The sequence below is a fragment of the Callospermophilus lateralis genome, unplaced genomic scaffold (genome assembly GCF_048772815.1).
Source record: "Callospermophilus lateralis isolate mCalLat2 unplaced genomic scaffold, mCalLat2.hap1 Scaffold_86, whole genome shotgun sequence".
Lineage (NCBI taxonomy): Eukaryota > Metazoa > Chordata > Mammalia > Rodentia > Sciuridae > Callospermophilus > Callospermophilus lateralis.
The window spans coordinates 5,603,545-5,621,397 of record NW_027516693.1 but is presented as its reverse complement, the minus strand read 5'-3'; the positions used below and the strand labels follow the sequence as shown (position 1 = coordinate 5,621,397).

The 17,853-nt window shown below is 36.7% G+C and overlaps 1 pseudogene; it reads left to right on the top strand.

Annotated features, from left to right (window-relative positions):
• Positions 1 to 12,885: 12,885 nt before the first annotated feature.
• LOC143641124 (recQ-mediated genome instability protein 2 pseudogene) lies at positions 12,886 to 13,313 on the top strand (annotated as a pseudogene).
• Positions 13,314 to 17,853: the final 4,540 nt, after the last annotated feature.

Here is a 17,853-nt window from a genome sequence, read left to right as displayed (position 1 = left end):
GTTATTTAATGTGGATATATGCAGGGGACTGACACAAATTTTTTGCAACTCAGAGGGTCTGATGATAATCCAGCATGGTGGCAGTCTGTAATCCTAGGGACTTGGGAGGCAGAGACAGGAGGATTGTCCTCAAAGCCAGCCTGGGCAACTCAATGAAGCCCATTATCAACTCAGGGAGACCCTGTCTCAAAAACAAACAAACAAACATGAAAAAAAACAACACCCAAAGGGCTGGGAGTGCAGCCTCAGTGTTTTCAGAGGGAAAACACTCCTGGGTTCAATGCCTAGTACCAAAAAAAGTGGGGGGTATGTCAGATAGTTGAAGATTAAATACCCTCTCTCATGGGGAGAAGGAAATTAAGCCTAGAAAACAGAAAATAGACTGAGACAAATTTTTTTTTCTACTTTGCGGGGGAGGTGAGGGGTTGAACTTCACTGTGAACAAAGGCTGGTTGTCTCATTATTTAGATAAAGTTTCCCAGGTAATCTCTCATAGAATTCCTGAGAAGAATAGGTAAAAACCCTCTGGAGAAAGTTATAAGACAGCTGAAGAGATGGCCTGGCATTCACCTCCAGCACAGGGATAAACAGGGCAACAAACAAAGGGCTGCATCACAAGGAATGTGACTAAGGCAGAACTGAAATTCAGCACAGGAGTAACAGGAACCCTAAATAGAATGCAAACACAGAATGGCAGCACAGAGAGAGGAACAAAGCGTACTGCAACTGTGACCCTTGCTCCTCAGCCAGAAGGAACTTCACAATGTCAGGAAAAAGTTATGGGGAAAAGTGACCACCATCATCACAGTGTGTCAGCAGTTCTAAGTAGAGGAGAGTTCCACAGCCTCACAGGCTTAATCCAGTTGAAGGAGCTGCCTAGGGTCCATGTAACTGCTTGGACCCAGAGAAGGAACTCAAAATGAGCCTCTCCCAACCCCTAATTCAATTTTCAAAAACTCCAGTATTACCCATGCTCACCTAGCAAGCCCTAGAGATAGTCCTGTGAATGTCCTGTGATACTGGGAATGTTTGTTGCTATGGCCACCACAAACCATAGGATCACTTATATTTGACTCCTGGGATCTACAGACAGTCCCCTCTGCATCCCATGGCTCTAGGATTGTGGTCGCAGCTGCTGCAAGCTACACCACTGTTAACACTCAACTCTGTAGGGCCTGAGGACATACATATTTGGTAATCCACATCCACTGCAAAATTGTACCACTCTCTCCAAAAACAGCAGCAGTCTAGACTACTGGGTACTTGTAGACATGGATAATACTGCTTACAGCTAAAGAAATAACATAGAAGCAACAAGTCATTCACTGTAAAACTGTACTACTACCTACCTTTACACACACACACACACACACACACACACACACACACACACCCTAAAATGCTGCTGTCTAGACTACAGAGGCATATGTAGACATGGCTAACATTGATTACAGTTAAAGAAATCACATGAAGGCTATACTGTGCTCACTCAGAACCAAAGCCAAAGCATCTACTTACCCAACATCCTACACTACACACCTGAACAAAAAAATTCCTTTCCTATGAAAGCTACTCCTTACAACTTGAAAAGATTCCTGTTACACTGGAAATGCAAACATATAAGTAAAATCACCAAAAGCAAGAAAGAATGATACTGCCAAAGCAACACAATAATTCTCCATAAACAGATACCCATGAGAAAGAAGGACATCTATGAAATACCTGGAAAGGAATTCAAAAGAACAATTCTAAGTAAAAACTCAGTGATATGCAAGAGAATACAGATAAAGAAATGAACAAAGTGAAGACAATAATTCATGATATAAATGAGAAATTTGACAAAGATAACTAATAAAAAGGAGGCAAACAGTATTTCTGTAGCCCAAAACTTTAATCAATGAAATAAATGCAATTGAGAACTTCAACAAAAAAATAGAACCAAGCAGAACAAAGACTTATAAACTTTAGGACAGATATTTTGAAATAACCATTCAGACAAAAAGAAAAAAATAAATAAAAAGAATGAAAAAAGTCTTAAAAGCATAAAGGACATTGTTGAACAAAGAAATATTCATCTTATGAGTGTTCTGAAAGGAGATAAGAATAGACATTAAATACAGGAAAATCCAAGTTAATAAAATAATTGAAAATAAGTCCTGAAAGACATATGGATATCCAGATTCAGGAATTTCAAATGATCCTAAGTATACTCAATCAAGAAAGAGCTCCAGGGCATATTACAGTCAAAGTGAAAAATCAAAGATAAAGATAGAATTCTAAAAACAACAAGAGAAAAGTGACAAGTCACGACTACAGCAATCTCATTAGACAAAATCAGATTTCCCATCAGAAACCTTACAGGCCAGAAGATATTGGGATGATACATTTAAAGTCCTAAAAGAAAACAAAAACTGATTAAGAAGAAATAAAGTCTTGGGTTTAATAATGAGCATCAAAATACTTTTAGGAGAAATTACTTCTGGTGTTCTATAGTCTAGAAGGGAAACTACAGTCTCAAACAATCTATGATATACTTAAAAACAGCTAGAAAAGTTTGAAGTTTCTCAACAAATAGGAATAATAAATGTTTGATGAGATGGAAATGCTAATTACTCTGATTTCCATCATTATACACTAGATACATATACAGACTTACCCATGCCCATAGGGTAAGTTAAAGTTACCATACTTTAATTTACCCTATGGCCATGGTAATGGTATTGTCTCTGACAGTTAACGTTTCTGGTTATATGATAAGATTTCATAACAACTGCCTTCCTTCTGGGAAGGCAACCTCAGAGAAAGTCGCCCTGTGCTTCTGGGAAGAAAGGACCAAAGACATTGAGGGACACAGCAGGTATAGGGTAAAGAAGGCAAGAAGGTCAGAGAAACCTTAGTTCTGAGACTTCCTCTGGATCAGCACGTCAAAGCACAGCTTGGGGTATCATTTTTCTGAGCCCCAACACATTCATTTAAGAAGACATACACCTTTAGGAAATGTACCTTCACGAGTCTATGATAACAGGCAAGATTGAACAGGAACATGTTACACTGGAGAGAGGGACCGTGGAAAGAACAATCTAATCCAGGTCCTACTGTTCACTAGCTAGGGAAACACGGTGAGGTTTTTCCAACTCTATGATTATCATTGTGTTTAACTTTAAAATAAAAAGGTAATGTTTTGAAGGCTTGTAAAAATTAAATGGAAGTGTTTATCTCTAGGGCCTATCAATGTCTGGCATCTAATGGGTGCCCAGCAATAAAAAATTACAAGTATAAGTAAAAATAACAGGAAAATAATCAGTGAACATTGGAGAAGTAGTATATTAAGGAAAATTAATATACAGTTCACAGAAAGAATCAGGCATGAAGTATGGAGTCAAGAATCAGGAAGTAATTTGGCTGAACATTAAAATCAAACGAGATAAAAGAACTGCCAGAAAGAAAGAAAATTATAAATAAAGGTTTGGGAGCCTGAGAAGTTTGAGATTACTAGTGCCTCAGGCAGAATTATATAAACTGAGGTCAAAGTTTTGGAAAGAAAGTAAAAGGAAGACAGATTACTTGCTCAGCATCAGGTGAAGAGATAGCATGACACCCTGGTTAGTCTGGGCCTAAACAGATTTTAAGTGTTGTCAGTAAAGGAAATAATGACTCATTTTTATACCCATGAACAATCATAAAACTTTAAAAAGTTAGGCCTAATAAAAGAATTTATATCCACCCTAAAGGTATTTAGTAGGTTTTTCCTTTAAAGTTATACTCTACTAGTGAGAAGATTCTACTAAAATATATTCATGAATAGGCAAAACCATGAAATATTGTAATTTCAACACTTGATCCATCTTTATTCATATCTATCAAAAATATATAAAGTAAATATACCTATTACACAAATGACCAAAAATAATCTAGAAAAAAGCAATCATTTTAATAAATTATGACACAATCAATTTGTAAAGAAAATGGCTTAAAACACATTTTAAACATAATAAAGATATGAATAGTTTCCCTTGAATACTGTTACTTTTGAAAAACAAAATTTTAAAAAACCGGAATGTTTTCAATAACTTTAAAAACTTTTCAAAGTCAATAAAAATGCATACAAAATGAAAATACTATTCCCCAGCTCCCTAAAAGAACTAGCAATAAAAAAGAGAAAATATCAAAAATTAAAAGGAAAAAATTAGAAAAATTAACAAATAGGATCAATAAAAACAAAGATATTCTATGATAAAATTATATATTTCTAACAGGTACTGAGATTATGGCTTTCAAGATTGTTTTGAAAAAACTGAAAATCATGGAAATCTTATATTCCTGTCTGCTCAATGAAGCTCAAAATGTTAAAAACATGCTATTTTAATCATTCCACACTGTACCCAACATATTGACAATTTAAATCTATTAAAAAATGTGTCTCTTCTCACTTCAGTTTACTTCTGTCCTCAAATCTGTAGTTTTTCACAAATTTTAGAAGGAAAACAAAAGAAAAAGTTAGTTTATAAAGATGAATAAGTATTTAAATGTGGTAAAATTCATGCAAAATTATGTTTTTAACCTTCTTTCCTATACTATAAACTCAAAATCAATTCCTATTACAAAAAAATCCTATAATCATAATAAATCATTAATTTTGTCTTTCAAACTATTTTTTTCTGTTTTAAGTTGAATAAATTGAATATGTATATGCCTTATTAGAGAGTAGATAACTGTTTTCTAGTCTTGCAAAGAGTGAGATCCTAACAACAATATTTAAGGCTCTCCCATATGAGCTCTGTATGTTATGTATGGTACTATGAGTTCTATAAATGCATACATTTAAAGCATTAGCATGTGCTATGGTTTAGATAAGTGTCCCTGAAAGCCCCACATGTTAAGGCTTAGTCTTTCAGCCAGTGGAGCTATTGGGAGATGGTGAAATCTTTTAAGACACAGAGTCTAAGGAGAGGTCTTCCATTTGTTGAGTATGTACCCCTGAAGAGGATATTGAGATCCTGGACCCTTTCTCCTCAATTTTTGTGTCCCAGCCATGAAGTAAGGATAAGGAGCTTTGCACGTGCTCCCTGCAAAAGCGAGCTGACTTCCCAAAGCTCAAAAACAATGAGGCCAATGGACCATGGACTGAAACATCCAAAACTGTGAGTTAAAAATAAAGCCTTCCCTTTTATAAGTTGATTACCACAGGTATTTTGTTACAGCTAACATAAAGCTAACAGAGCATGTAAAATGGACATACACATTTACTTAGAGACAGCAGCAAATATGCTCATGCATGTAAGACTCTTCCAATAACTCAATAACCCTTGAACACATCCACATATGTTTAGTACTTCCTACTTTACAATAGGGATTTACAAACCAACCCTGAAAGATAGAGAAACTATAAGAATTCTCATTCTACAAATAAGATCAAAGTCTAGCGACTAAGGGTACTGCAGTTTAGTAAACTTCCTAATAAACAGCAGGTCTTTGTATTACTTTTACTAATTCTATGTTTTTATCCTTTGAAATATATTTCTCTGGTCATGGAACAGTAGTATAATCATTTTTATAAATCAACTTAACATACCTTAATCAATAATGCAGATTAGACCACATAAAAACTTGACTATAATTCTACACAATAACCATTTTTAGAATGTGAAATTAACAGCAAAATGAGTCAAAATACACTAAATAGATAAGCCCACTTTAGAAAAGTGTTACACATTAGGCAAACAATTAAGTTTCCAAATATTGCAAAAATTTTCAGTTTTAACTTCTTAAACTTTCACATTGTACTTGTCATATTTAAATTCATTAAATAAGTTTGATTGATGAATTTCTTAATAATTTTAACAAGATCAGATAAGTGCTTTATGTTTGAACACAATTAATTAGTTAAGAGGTAAGTGTTCCATTTTTAGAATTTTAATAAGGTGATATGCAAAAGAATGTGGGCAGTATTAACTAAAGTTTACCAAAAATCTTAACACAGAAAGCCAAGGAATTGGAGATGTTTTATAGTATACTATGTTGGATTTTATAAGATAGTCATGATACTTTTTTAAGGTGTGATATTAAAATGATGTTTCTTTCTTTTGCCTCATTCCAAAGAACTATACAATAGTGATGAAATAAAATGCTTACAGGTTTGTATCTCAGAGCATCTCTGTAGGATCCAAACAAAGCAGCCTGTGCCCTAAGAAAGGCCCTAGCTAGTCCATCACCAGTAGCTGTAGACTGTTTCTTCAGTTTTGTTTTCAAGGCCGAGACCTGCATGACAGAGAAGAACAGTTAAATTAACACCTCAGAAATTGGTACAGCGAGGTACGAACCCAATCAGCAGGCAAACCACAGTGTCTGCAGGTCAGCCAAAAATCCATCCTTTTTCCTGATAGCTTATCTTTTTAACTGCAGCGAGCACCTGCTTGTCTGTCAATTGAAACCAAAGCAGGAGTGAATAGTAATGTGCTAATGCAAATTGGTTTATGCTCTCTTTTTTTTCTCAAGGCCTCTTGACATAAATAAGCTTTAATTATTTTACAGTAAACTGCTTGTGAGCCACTTTTCTGCAGATTTTTAGCAATTACGTGTGTCCACTTGTTTTGAGGTGAAGCTCATTGAATATAGCTCATTTCTGCTATGTAAGGTTATTTGTTGTGGGTTCTTCAGGATCACTTAGAATTTTATTTTACTTTTGGAAGCTTCATTTGTATATGTAATTTTCCAGTCATTTGTTGATATGTTTTGTCATTATTAGAAAAAAAAAGAGGGAAGAAGAGATAAACTTATTGAGACCGTACCGTGAGTGGAGAATTATGTTCTGCAAATGTTACACATTGTCTCATTTAATATTCACAATAGTCTTCTAAGAAAAGAATTCATATACCATTTATGAATGAAGAGATAAGAGGTGCAAAGACATGAATTAACCTGCCCTCACTTTGTAGCTAATAAGAGGAAAATATATGATATACACTTTCTTTCTAGTTTTCAGACTACCACATGCTGGCCTTAAGTTCAATATCACTATATTATAATCCAGTAATCAAAAAAGTACTAATGTTTTTAAATTAAGAAAGATTCATCTAGGAATTTGTATGATTTTAAAAGTCACCTAAATGTGTTATCATTTTTCAGACATATTCCATACTTTAATTTCAAGTGCAACGTACTTTAGAGAACAATATTATCAAATTAATGTTTAAGTGAGTTCTACTCTTGATGTAAACTGATTTTTTGGGGAGGAGATATATAACATGCTCCTATGCATCAAATTCACTTCATTAATTTCTTTCACATAAAATGGAAAACTATAGTCTTTATATTTAAAAATATTGATCCTCATATACAACCCCCATCAATGCTTAAAACAGAAACGTGAAACTATGTAACAATTCTGTTTTCTTAATAAAAACTGAGACAAATTCCAATTGGATTCCTCCCTTAACCGAGCATGTTCTTACTGTATGAAACTACCAGATAATAAAATAATGTCATTTATCCTTTACACATATATGCAAAAAAGAATATTTTTATTTCCTTATACAAGTAGTCCTGACTAGTCTTGTAGATGATGATTGTAATTGAAGTGTCAACCTAATTAACAACTAAACTTTGAATAATGCTAATTAGAAATGAGCACAGCATCAGCGGAAAGAGCAGCTCTACAGGTGATAAACATGCACAGTGGTGACATTTTCCAGTGTGAAGTCACAATTGCTGTGATCTGATCAAAGAAACAGACCCCCACTGGGTCCAATTATAACCATAGTTTTGAAAAAATTATTGAGTTATGATGTTCATAATCTATGCAGAAAGGCCTTTGCAGTGTAGGTCTTCTCCCCATAGCTGTGATCTTTTCAATTTACATCGAAGCTCCATAGATTCAGATAAAAGTTTAGAGCCTAATTCATTTAGCCCACAAAGTGCATATACCAGGATTCATTTAAGAGGGAATTTTTAATATTAAAATCTAACCTCAATAAATGAACATTTTTAGGTAATCCACATATCCAAACAAAAATTCAGTTGAAGGATACAAAAATAAATCTTCTGTCTTAATGCCCTTTATTCTAGTTTGAATAATATTATTTTTTTCTAAGTTTCAAATGGTTGTAAAATATAAAACAATAGAAATGAATATCAGGGCACATATTTAATTACTATCCCCAAAATATATTACGATGGAAGGAAAAGAAAATGTTCTCAATTTTTAGAAATATTATTTAACCTAAATGGGTTGGGGAATTTTTAATTTTTGCTTTTAAAAATTAAAAACAAATAAGTCATGCTTTATATGTGTGCAAAAAAGTGTACTTTTTAATAAAATAGGAAATTGATAAATTAGCTCTCTATAAATCAAGCACACATTATTCTTTGAATAAGCATAATACTTTTGCTCACAGGCAATGGAATCAAGTGTACCCACTCCTCTGGTTTTACTCCATTATGCCCTTGACTGCATGACTGTTGCTTGAGCTATCCAGGAGTATAAATCTCACAATCCCTTCCTGACCAAATCATAAACTTTAAATCTTACTTCTAGTTACCCAGTCATAGTTTCTGAGCTTTGTATGAATGTATAGAAAATGAAAATATGTGTTCTAGAACTGCACTGTCCAAATAAAATGTCATTCATCCAAACTGAGATTTACTCTAAGTGTAAAATAGAAACTATTTCATGAATAATTTTTATATTGATTATATTTTGAAACAGTATTGTAAGTATGGGATAAATAAAATATATCACTAAAATTAATTTCATCAAATTCTTTGGAATTTTAATGAGATTAAAAATTTTAAATTACATATGTGGCTCACATTATATTTCTATTGGATTTCTATTGGACAGTGCTTATTCTTCATGAGCATACCATCTAATTTCCTACAAATATGTGAGATTGAAAATAGCAATAAATATGGTTCCCTTTTTCCTGTGCTATTTATATATTATTTCAACTTTTACAAACTACATCAACATTAACTAGAAGATTTCAACTGTTAGTACCTGTAGAGCTTAGGTTGTTCCTGTTTTTCAGAGACCAGAAAAGCAGCTGAATTAACTGCTTTTATATGAGACAATGAATGATCAAAAATAGTCTGTAAAACTGAAATTGTTTTTAAAAATCAATTTTAGATACAAGGATATCAATCTCACATAAAATGATTATGTCAACTTTACTGTTTTCTCTTCCTTTAGGTCACTGGAGTAAATTATCACCCGTTACCATTGCCCTTTGCAGCACTAATTAGCTTTTAGCAGTTTTTATCTGTAAAACGATGGTGTTTCTTCTGCACTTTTTCAATATGTGGTCTGAGAAATGACATTTTATGATTTAATTTCCAAACTTGTACATTAAGTTGGGAAAAAAATTGTGTATGTTCCCATGAATTCTATATACTTGAATATAACTCAGAATTTAGAAAAACATTTGAAATCTTAGTCATATGGCTATTATCACATAATCCTATTAATAATGAAAAAGTATCAACTGTCTTGTTTTCTTATTTTTGAAGTTAAGTCACTTGGGGCATGCACTTGAAAGATACTCAGGCTCTGGCCTTTTCCTGACTCTTCATCATAAAGCTACCATGAGGGAAGCCATTTCCTCTGCTACTTGCTCCTATCAAGACTGAAACTTCTGAAATCATGAGCTAAAATAAACATTTCCTCTTATAAGTTGTTTATCTCAGGTATTTTGTTACAGTGCTGGAGAGCTAACTAACACTCCACTTCAAACTCAAGGTCATAACAGTGTCAATTTCATTTATTCTGTTGTTCTCAAAGGAACTTTTTAGTCCTCCTCAGCATTTTACCCTTTCTCATCCCCATATGCAATACTTCACCAAGGCTTGTCTATTCTACCTCTGATATACTTTTCAAATCTGTCCACTTTTCTCTAAATCCTTGTATTACCAGATTCAAGAAACTATTATCATGTTTCACCCTGACCACTGCAAATGGTTTTCACAGATCTGCTTTATTTCTTAAACTTACAGTGACCTTCCAGACACAGAACCCAAAATGATATTTTTTAACAGATGACACTATTCCTCTGTTAAAAATTGTCACTGAATTTTCAATAAAGTCCAAAGGTATATTAAAGAACCATAGTCCCTTTTGATCACTTCTGCCTAACTCTCCCATCTCCTTTTGCATAACTCTATTACTCATCACACAACCTAGAGGCCTTCTTTCCATTTCTTGAATTTGCCAACCTCTTCACCATAGCCCAACTTTTGTAAATGCTTTTCCTCTTCCTCCTTTGCTTGTATGTCTGACTCATACCCACCATTCAGGCTACTTCTGAAGAAAGATAATCCTGACACACTGAGCTTAGCTGTACCACAAACACTGTGGACTAGTAAGAATAATATGTCAGTTCAGCTAAATTATTTTCACTTTAGTTTGCTGGTAGCAGAAATGGGGCTGTCAGTCCACAATGATTTACTCTTCTTTTCTTTGGTAATGTAAGTTTTAAATATTACATAGTTAAAACCCAGCTATTTCTCAACATCCCTTGTGACCTGGTATGGCCATATGGCTGGATTCTAACAAAAGGGATGTGAACTGAGGAATGTGACACTTTCAGGCTATGCCTAAAAGGGGAATGAGTGCCCTTCCCTGGATTTCCCCTGTTATTTGAGGGCAAAGAGTAGTGGAACAGCTACCTTAACCCTGGAGATGAATGACATGTGTGAAGGATAGCAGACACCCCACAGCTCTGAACAACTTTCCTCTTAATTATTACACAACAGAGAAAAAAAACTTCTATTTTTATCTATAAAAGGGTGTTTAGAGGTCTCTATTACAGAAGCTTAGTCTGTACCCTAATAAATATGTCATCTAAAGAAGAGACAAAGAGTACAAAAGGATATGTGACAGATATGAAATAAGAATATATACCAAGCTTCTGACTGTTTACATAGTTTCTCAAACAGGTGCTGCTGAAATCCCACCCTCAATGCAACTGGTACAGCATCAGGGGGTTGTCATGCTTTAACAAAAAAACAAACTTCGGGCTTACAGTCTTTACTGCTGTGGTATACAAGGAGAACATCTGAGCTCTCAAGAGCCTGTACATTACCACAAAAGACAATTACTTGCTACACAACAACTGCAAACGATTTTCTCTGTATCAATGAGCCTAGAACAGATCCAGTCTACCAATCTCACCCTTAATCTAAATTAGAATCTCCTTGTTTTTCTCTTCTACTGCATTTTTTCCTTTCTTTTACAACATTTGACCCAACTTGTAATACTAGATAAGTGTTTGCTAACACAATGTAAATAGCATAAAATTGGGGTATATATTTTTTTGTTCACCACTATATCCCCAGCTCTTAGCAAAATATGGGCAGATAGCAGATGCTTGACAAATACTTGTTGAATCAGTGAAGACTGAAAAAGTAACTAAATTAGCATATCAACAATCTGTTTCAGGCATAGTTTTACATTTATTCCTCGAGCAGAATATCTGTGATGGACACCAGGATCATAATTCATTTAAAAGTTAACCAAGTCATGATATAAGAAAGACTGGGGAGTAACTATGGTGACGTGCTCTCAATATCACATACAAAAGAGTTTCTTGAATATGGAAAAGTCAACAATTTAAAGGACTAGAATAAATTGGAAATTTCTTTAATAGTCAAAAATCAAAGTTTACATTTTTAAAAACTAGCTTTAGAACAGAGAGAGACATGCTATTAAGGTAATATGGGAGGGAGAGGGTGTGGGCAACAGAAGAAGACGGCATAATTTAATATGAAATACAAAGTCATGAGGAAGCCAAAGACTTCATGGGCATTTAAAAATCACTAAAAGTAACAAACAATAAATCAACGTTATAAATGGCAAAAGTACAGAGACATAAAAGGGGAGATTACTAAAGTCTGGTGGGAGGGACAGCTTGCCACATTCATTTAAGAGAAAATAACAAAGATCTTTGAAATGTTTGGAAGCATATTTAAGGCTTCAGCAATTTTTTATTTTTGTTTTTGCACTTAAGACTTATGTTCTTAAAATATACACCAGGAGAACAGTTGGAAAATAGTTCACACACACACACACACACACACACACACTATTTTACCTACAAACATACAAACAAAAAGTCTATTTTTAAATATCACATCTCTGAAAATAATCACTTATAAAAGAATAGTGTCTTTCCAGGGACACTCAATTAGTGTACAGAAATACAATCATATCCTCACAAGATGGCCTCCTCTTCCAAATACAGGAAATAGAATGCTATACTCTTAGACAAAAAAGTATATTTCAAATATGCTTATAGGTTTCTTCTTTTATTTATTATGAAAGTCAAATGAAAATATCCTTACAAAATTTTCCAGTAAACAGGGACTTTAAAAGCAAGCTTTTAAGAAGAGCAATAATGTTTCCTTTCAACATAATTGCTTAATATAATTTATTTATTGAATACCTACTAAGTACAAAGTACTGTGTCAAGGCTGTGTGGTGGGGGGAAACACATAACTAGATGCCTGGATTGTAAAGCTAAGAACTCAGACCATGCTCATGAACACACTTCAGAGACACACTGAAAGCAGTATTTTCCCTGAAATCTACTCTAAGCCAAATAAAATGTCCTCCAAATTCTGCAATAAGCTGAATAAAACTGTATACTTTCTCACATGGCCATCCCAGAAATTTGTTAGGGGCTTCACTTACCATGAGACACAATAAGGATTATAGCAGAGCTGAGGCAAACCTGGAACTAATAATGTATATTATGACATTTAACATGTTAAACCTTCATGTTAGATTAGAGGAAATATTCAATGAATTAAACATATCTATTGACAATTTGCATGGCCTAAGAGGTCAGTATACAATGGTTTTAGGAAAGGTAATTTAAAAATTCTCTAAAATAGATGGCGGCGGCCTCGGAGCCGGGGGCCGTGCGGCTGCGCCGTCGCCGCCCTTCAAGGTGCTGGCGGAGCAGCTGCGGCGCGATGCGGAGAGCGGGCCTGGCGCCTGGCGGCTGTCCCGGGCGGCGGCGGGCCGCGGGCCGCTGGAGCTGGCGGCCGTGTGGATGCAGGGCACCGTGGTGGCGGAGGGCGGCGACGGGGCGCGGCTGCGGGACCCGAGCGGGGCCTTCTCGGTGCGCGGCCTGGAGCGGGTGCCGCGCGGATGGCCCTGCCTCGTCCCAGGGAAGTACGTGATGGTGATGGGCGTGGTGCAGGCCTGCAGCCCCGAGCCCTGCCTGCAGGCCGTCAAGATGACCGACCTCTCCGAGAACCCCCTCCACTAGAGCATGTGGGTGCTGGAGGTGGAAGACCTGCAGCACAGCGTCCCTTAGGCGACCTGTGACCTCCACCCAGTGACCTCTGTGTCCTTACACATGTCTGCTGCTCAGTGACTTCAGCTCTGACCGCGACCTTCCTGACGACCTTGACGCAGTGCTTCTACCCTCCTCAGGAGTCTCTTGGGGACGCTGCTTTTGTGGACTCCGTGGGCGGGAATTGGAAATGCCCGGTTCCTGCCGTAACTGGCCTCTGCTGTAGGACTGGGTTCGCTGAGGAAAAGCACGTGGGTTTTTTTTCTTTTTCTTTTTCTGTGTGAGTTTCTCTCTCAAGCGCATAGTGACCTCGTGTTGCATTTCCAAGTTCTGCAAGTGAGGGTACCTCCCGTGACTGCTGGCCCCTCTTTTATGATGCAGAACTTGAATCCAGTCATTGCCCATGTGACCAGAGTGTGGTGATGAGCAGGAAAACAGGGGGAGGAGGAGGACGCTGCGGCCCGTCTCTCCGCTGACAGCTCCGCGTCCAGTGACCTCTGTCCAGTGTGCAAGTCCAGTGCATTTTGTCTCCTTGCAGTGCTGGGAGGGAGCCCAGGCCCAGCCCTGAATGGCCCGCAGAGCCCAGCTCTCTCCTGCTGAGGGCACAACGCAGACGTCTCAGCTCCGTTTACCTCAGGTGTGGAAGGTAGTTCCGTCCTCCTCCACTTGGAAATGCTGCGGTATTGTCTGAATTTCTCACTGAAACTAAAGAACCAAGCAGAGAACAGCTCACAGACTCCACCAAGCGGGAGCTTCGCCCGTGAGGACAGCGAGGGCCGCCTGGGCTTAGAGGGTGTCTTGTAGGAAAGACTCTGTCTACTGCGTGGGGCTCTGCTCCCTGCCAGGCCGCGGTCATCTAGAGTGTGAATGCCACAGAGCCGCTGTGTGCAGGGTCGCTGTAGGGTTCGCCAGGTCATCGCTTTCTACCACTAATAAATTCTAGGTGCTACGTGTGTTTAGATAACTGTTTCTAAAGCAGTTTGGGGATGCTGCACAGTTGAGCCGAGAGAGCAGGGTTCTCCGTGACGAGCACCTGCCGCTGGCCTGGTCAGTTGCTGGTTGCCGAGTCCCTGTCTGCATTGGGTTCCCTCAGGTACCTTCTTTGGGTCTCACCCTAAACTCTGGGCTCCTGGGTCCCTCCCTTCTCCACTGCCGACAAGGCTCCTCCCGTGTCTGTCGAGCGTCCCCTTCCCCAGGCTGTCGCTTGGTGGCCGCGCGGCCAGTGGTTTTCAGGCCGCTCTCCTGCAGCCCGCAGTTAGGGTCCCTCCAGGTCTCCTGCAGCTCGGCAGCGTGAGGGGTACCCGCGTGTCTGTCCAAGGGTGGAGGGACATGGTGCTGCATTCCATCCTGGACAGTCATGGACGGAGCTGCTGAGCGGGTTTCTCTGCTCGTGGAGGTGGACAGCCAGGAGCTCAGTCCTGGGCCAGAAGGCGAGTCTGTGGCTACCTTGTGAGAGATTCCAGACTCTTCCAATGGGGTGTCACCCGCGTTCCCACCAGCACCGAGCAAGCGTCCTCTTGCCTCATCCTCACCAGCATTTGTCAGGGTTTTGGATTTGCTGTGTTTAAACTATGAAACATTTTGTTTTCTTTTTAAAGATTTTTTGGATGGACACGTACCTTTACTTCATTATTTTTTTGTGTTGCTGGGGATCAAGCCCCTCACACTGCTGGACGAGCGCTCTACACTGAGCCCCGGCCCAGCCCCACGTCTTCTTAGAGACTGTGAGTTGGGTGGTGTTTTATTACGGATCTGGCTTGTTGACTGCTTGAAGCTGCTTCTCAGCTGGCTCCTGCTCCCAGTGGGGGCTTTTCATCAGTATCGCTGTGTTTAATGGGAGTCTGTGGCTCCATCCATCTGAACCGAGCCCTTCATCTAGGCTGAACTTTTTGGTGGCTGTGGACAAGATACCTGACCTCTCTGCACTTCGAAGCCTTTACAGTTTCCTTTGTAAAACAAAAATCCCTGTCAGCTTGCGGCACTACCCTAAGGAATAAACGTGTGTGTAAGTCAAAAAAAAAAAATTCTCTAAAATAGATAATTCTTTTTCCAACTTATTCCCAAATAAGTGTAGATATCCAAAAATGTTATTTAAAGTCAAAGTTTTAGGTGTTTTCTCAAGTTTTTTAGGCTTTTAGTGATTCTGGGTGATTTAGAGTAATTTATGTCTTTTCTTTTCCTATCACATTAAATCATTAACACATTTCTTCAGATAATAAAGGCTTTACTGTAACATGTACAGTATTTTAGATAAGATCATTTTATATAATAGGATTTTTTAAATTTTAATATTTATTTTTTAGTTATCGGCGGATACAACATCTTTGGTTGTATGTGGTGCTGAGGATCGAACCCGGGCCGCACGCATGCCAGGCGAGCACGCTACTGCTTGAGCCACATCCCCAGCCCTAAAATAGGATCTTTCTAATATTTTAGTTATCAATAATTCTTTTTACTAATCATAGCTATTTTATCACATACTGGGGTCTACAGTGAATTGTACAATAACTCCTAAATGCACTATATTTTCTATACACTCTTACAGTAGAAAACAGAAACAAATTTTTCAATAGTATAATATAAAATATGAGAATAACATTTTTAGAAAAATCCTGAAAATCTTAAATCAAATAGATTATTTTGATATTTCTTTAACAATATGACCATGGTAAATAAAATTTGATATTAAATTTCAAATGATTAATTATTACACTGTGTATCACATTTATCTGGGCAGATCATGGTCTAGTACTTGGCGCATATGACTGATGATCAACCTATCTGCACTAAATGAGATACACCATGCTTTGTGTGACTTGATTTTCTTATCTAAAATAGGGATAAGCATTTAAAAAAATTAGTTGTAGATGGACACAATATCTTTATTTATTTATTTTTATGTGGTACTGAGTATGGAACTCAGTGTCTCTTATGTGTGAGGCAAGCAATCTGCCACTGAGCCACAATCCCAGGCCAGGGATAAGCATTTTGATCTACCTCAGAATACATTATTTTTTAAAACCGAATGAGACAAAATTATTTACAGACAGTTAAGAAATACAGGCAAATTAATTGCCTGTTGTAATGAATATCCTAATGCACAAAACTTTTTCAAATGTCAATTCTAACCTACTTCTGTCTATGGGAGTTAGTTTACAATTGTTTACCTTAATTTTTTTGAGTCTGGATTTCCTGAATCTTATTATAATTCTAATCATTAGCTTAATTTTCCAAAGAGTGGGTTACGCTATTTGTTATTTTTGAAATAGCACCAATCTCCAAAATACTTTTAAAAATGAAGAGTAATACCTTAGAAATATATAATTTTAAACTGTTAGGTAATTAAAACTAAATTTGTATAAATGTTTGGAATGGGAGGTTTCAATAGTCTATTTTCTTAAATTAAAATAGATTCATTTGAGATTTAAATGCTATATTTAATTCAACTAGCTTTTTCCCACTTATAAAAACATTCAACAATAAGCCTAACTATGATTGATAGTTAAAATTTACTTTTTTATTTCAAAACATTCAGACTATATATGTTCAAATATTTCTATATGATACTACCACCAAAAATTTAGTCATGTGTTCACAGACAGAAAACACATAAACCACGTTTTAATTTATCTAATGCCTTTAAAAGGTATTTCATGTAATAATCAGTATCACTAAAATCACTCCCCATAAAATATTTGGGTGTGTGTGTGTGTGTGTGTGTGTGTGTGTGTGTGTTTTAATGATACAAATCTGTAGTGAAATGATGAAATTAAAAAACAAGTGTTCTTGTCAGAAGACAGGAAGAGAGTTTTTTCCCCCTCCCTCAAGAAAACAAAGGATTCCTGGAAGCTTTGCCCTGATTTATTTTTCCAATTTTAAATACCTTAAGAGTAGCGGAACTGCTACTGGCATGGTAGTATTTCTAACAGTCAATAAATCTAAAATATTATGTGTGAATATTGGAATGAAGCCATTAAGAAGATTACAGCATGCAACACAGCAGAGGGTCCACAGGAAAAAAGACCTAGTAATTCAGGACAACTGTGACCACTGACTTTTGAACAGCCAAGACCACTGGTCAATCTGACACAATAATAGAGTGCACATGCATAGAAAGTCATCTAGCCTGTAAGTATAATTTAAATGCTTTGGTGGATGATTTTAAAACACTTTCCACCTAAATCTCAGTCAACTTATTAAACAATCAAACGATTACAAATACTAATATTCTTTAGGCTTCAAATATGTACTATTAATTTAAATTACACACAAAAATTCAGTAAAATCATTTGTGATTTTAACACATCTCATTTAAAACATTTGCCATTTAAAAAATATGTTGTGATACTTCATCATTTTCCTATGGAGCTAAAAGAGACAGGTTAAACAATCACCTTAAATATTTTTAGAAAATTACTATAACTTTAAAAATATTCATATTTTCAACAAATGATCCTTGCTCTATCTCAGAAGCATTTTCATTTATGTAGCCTTCAAATTATCTGTAATTCTGTGGCCTTTAGTTTCAAGCTTCTATATAATCAATCCACCACACCTGGCA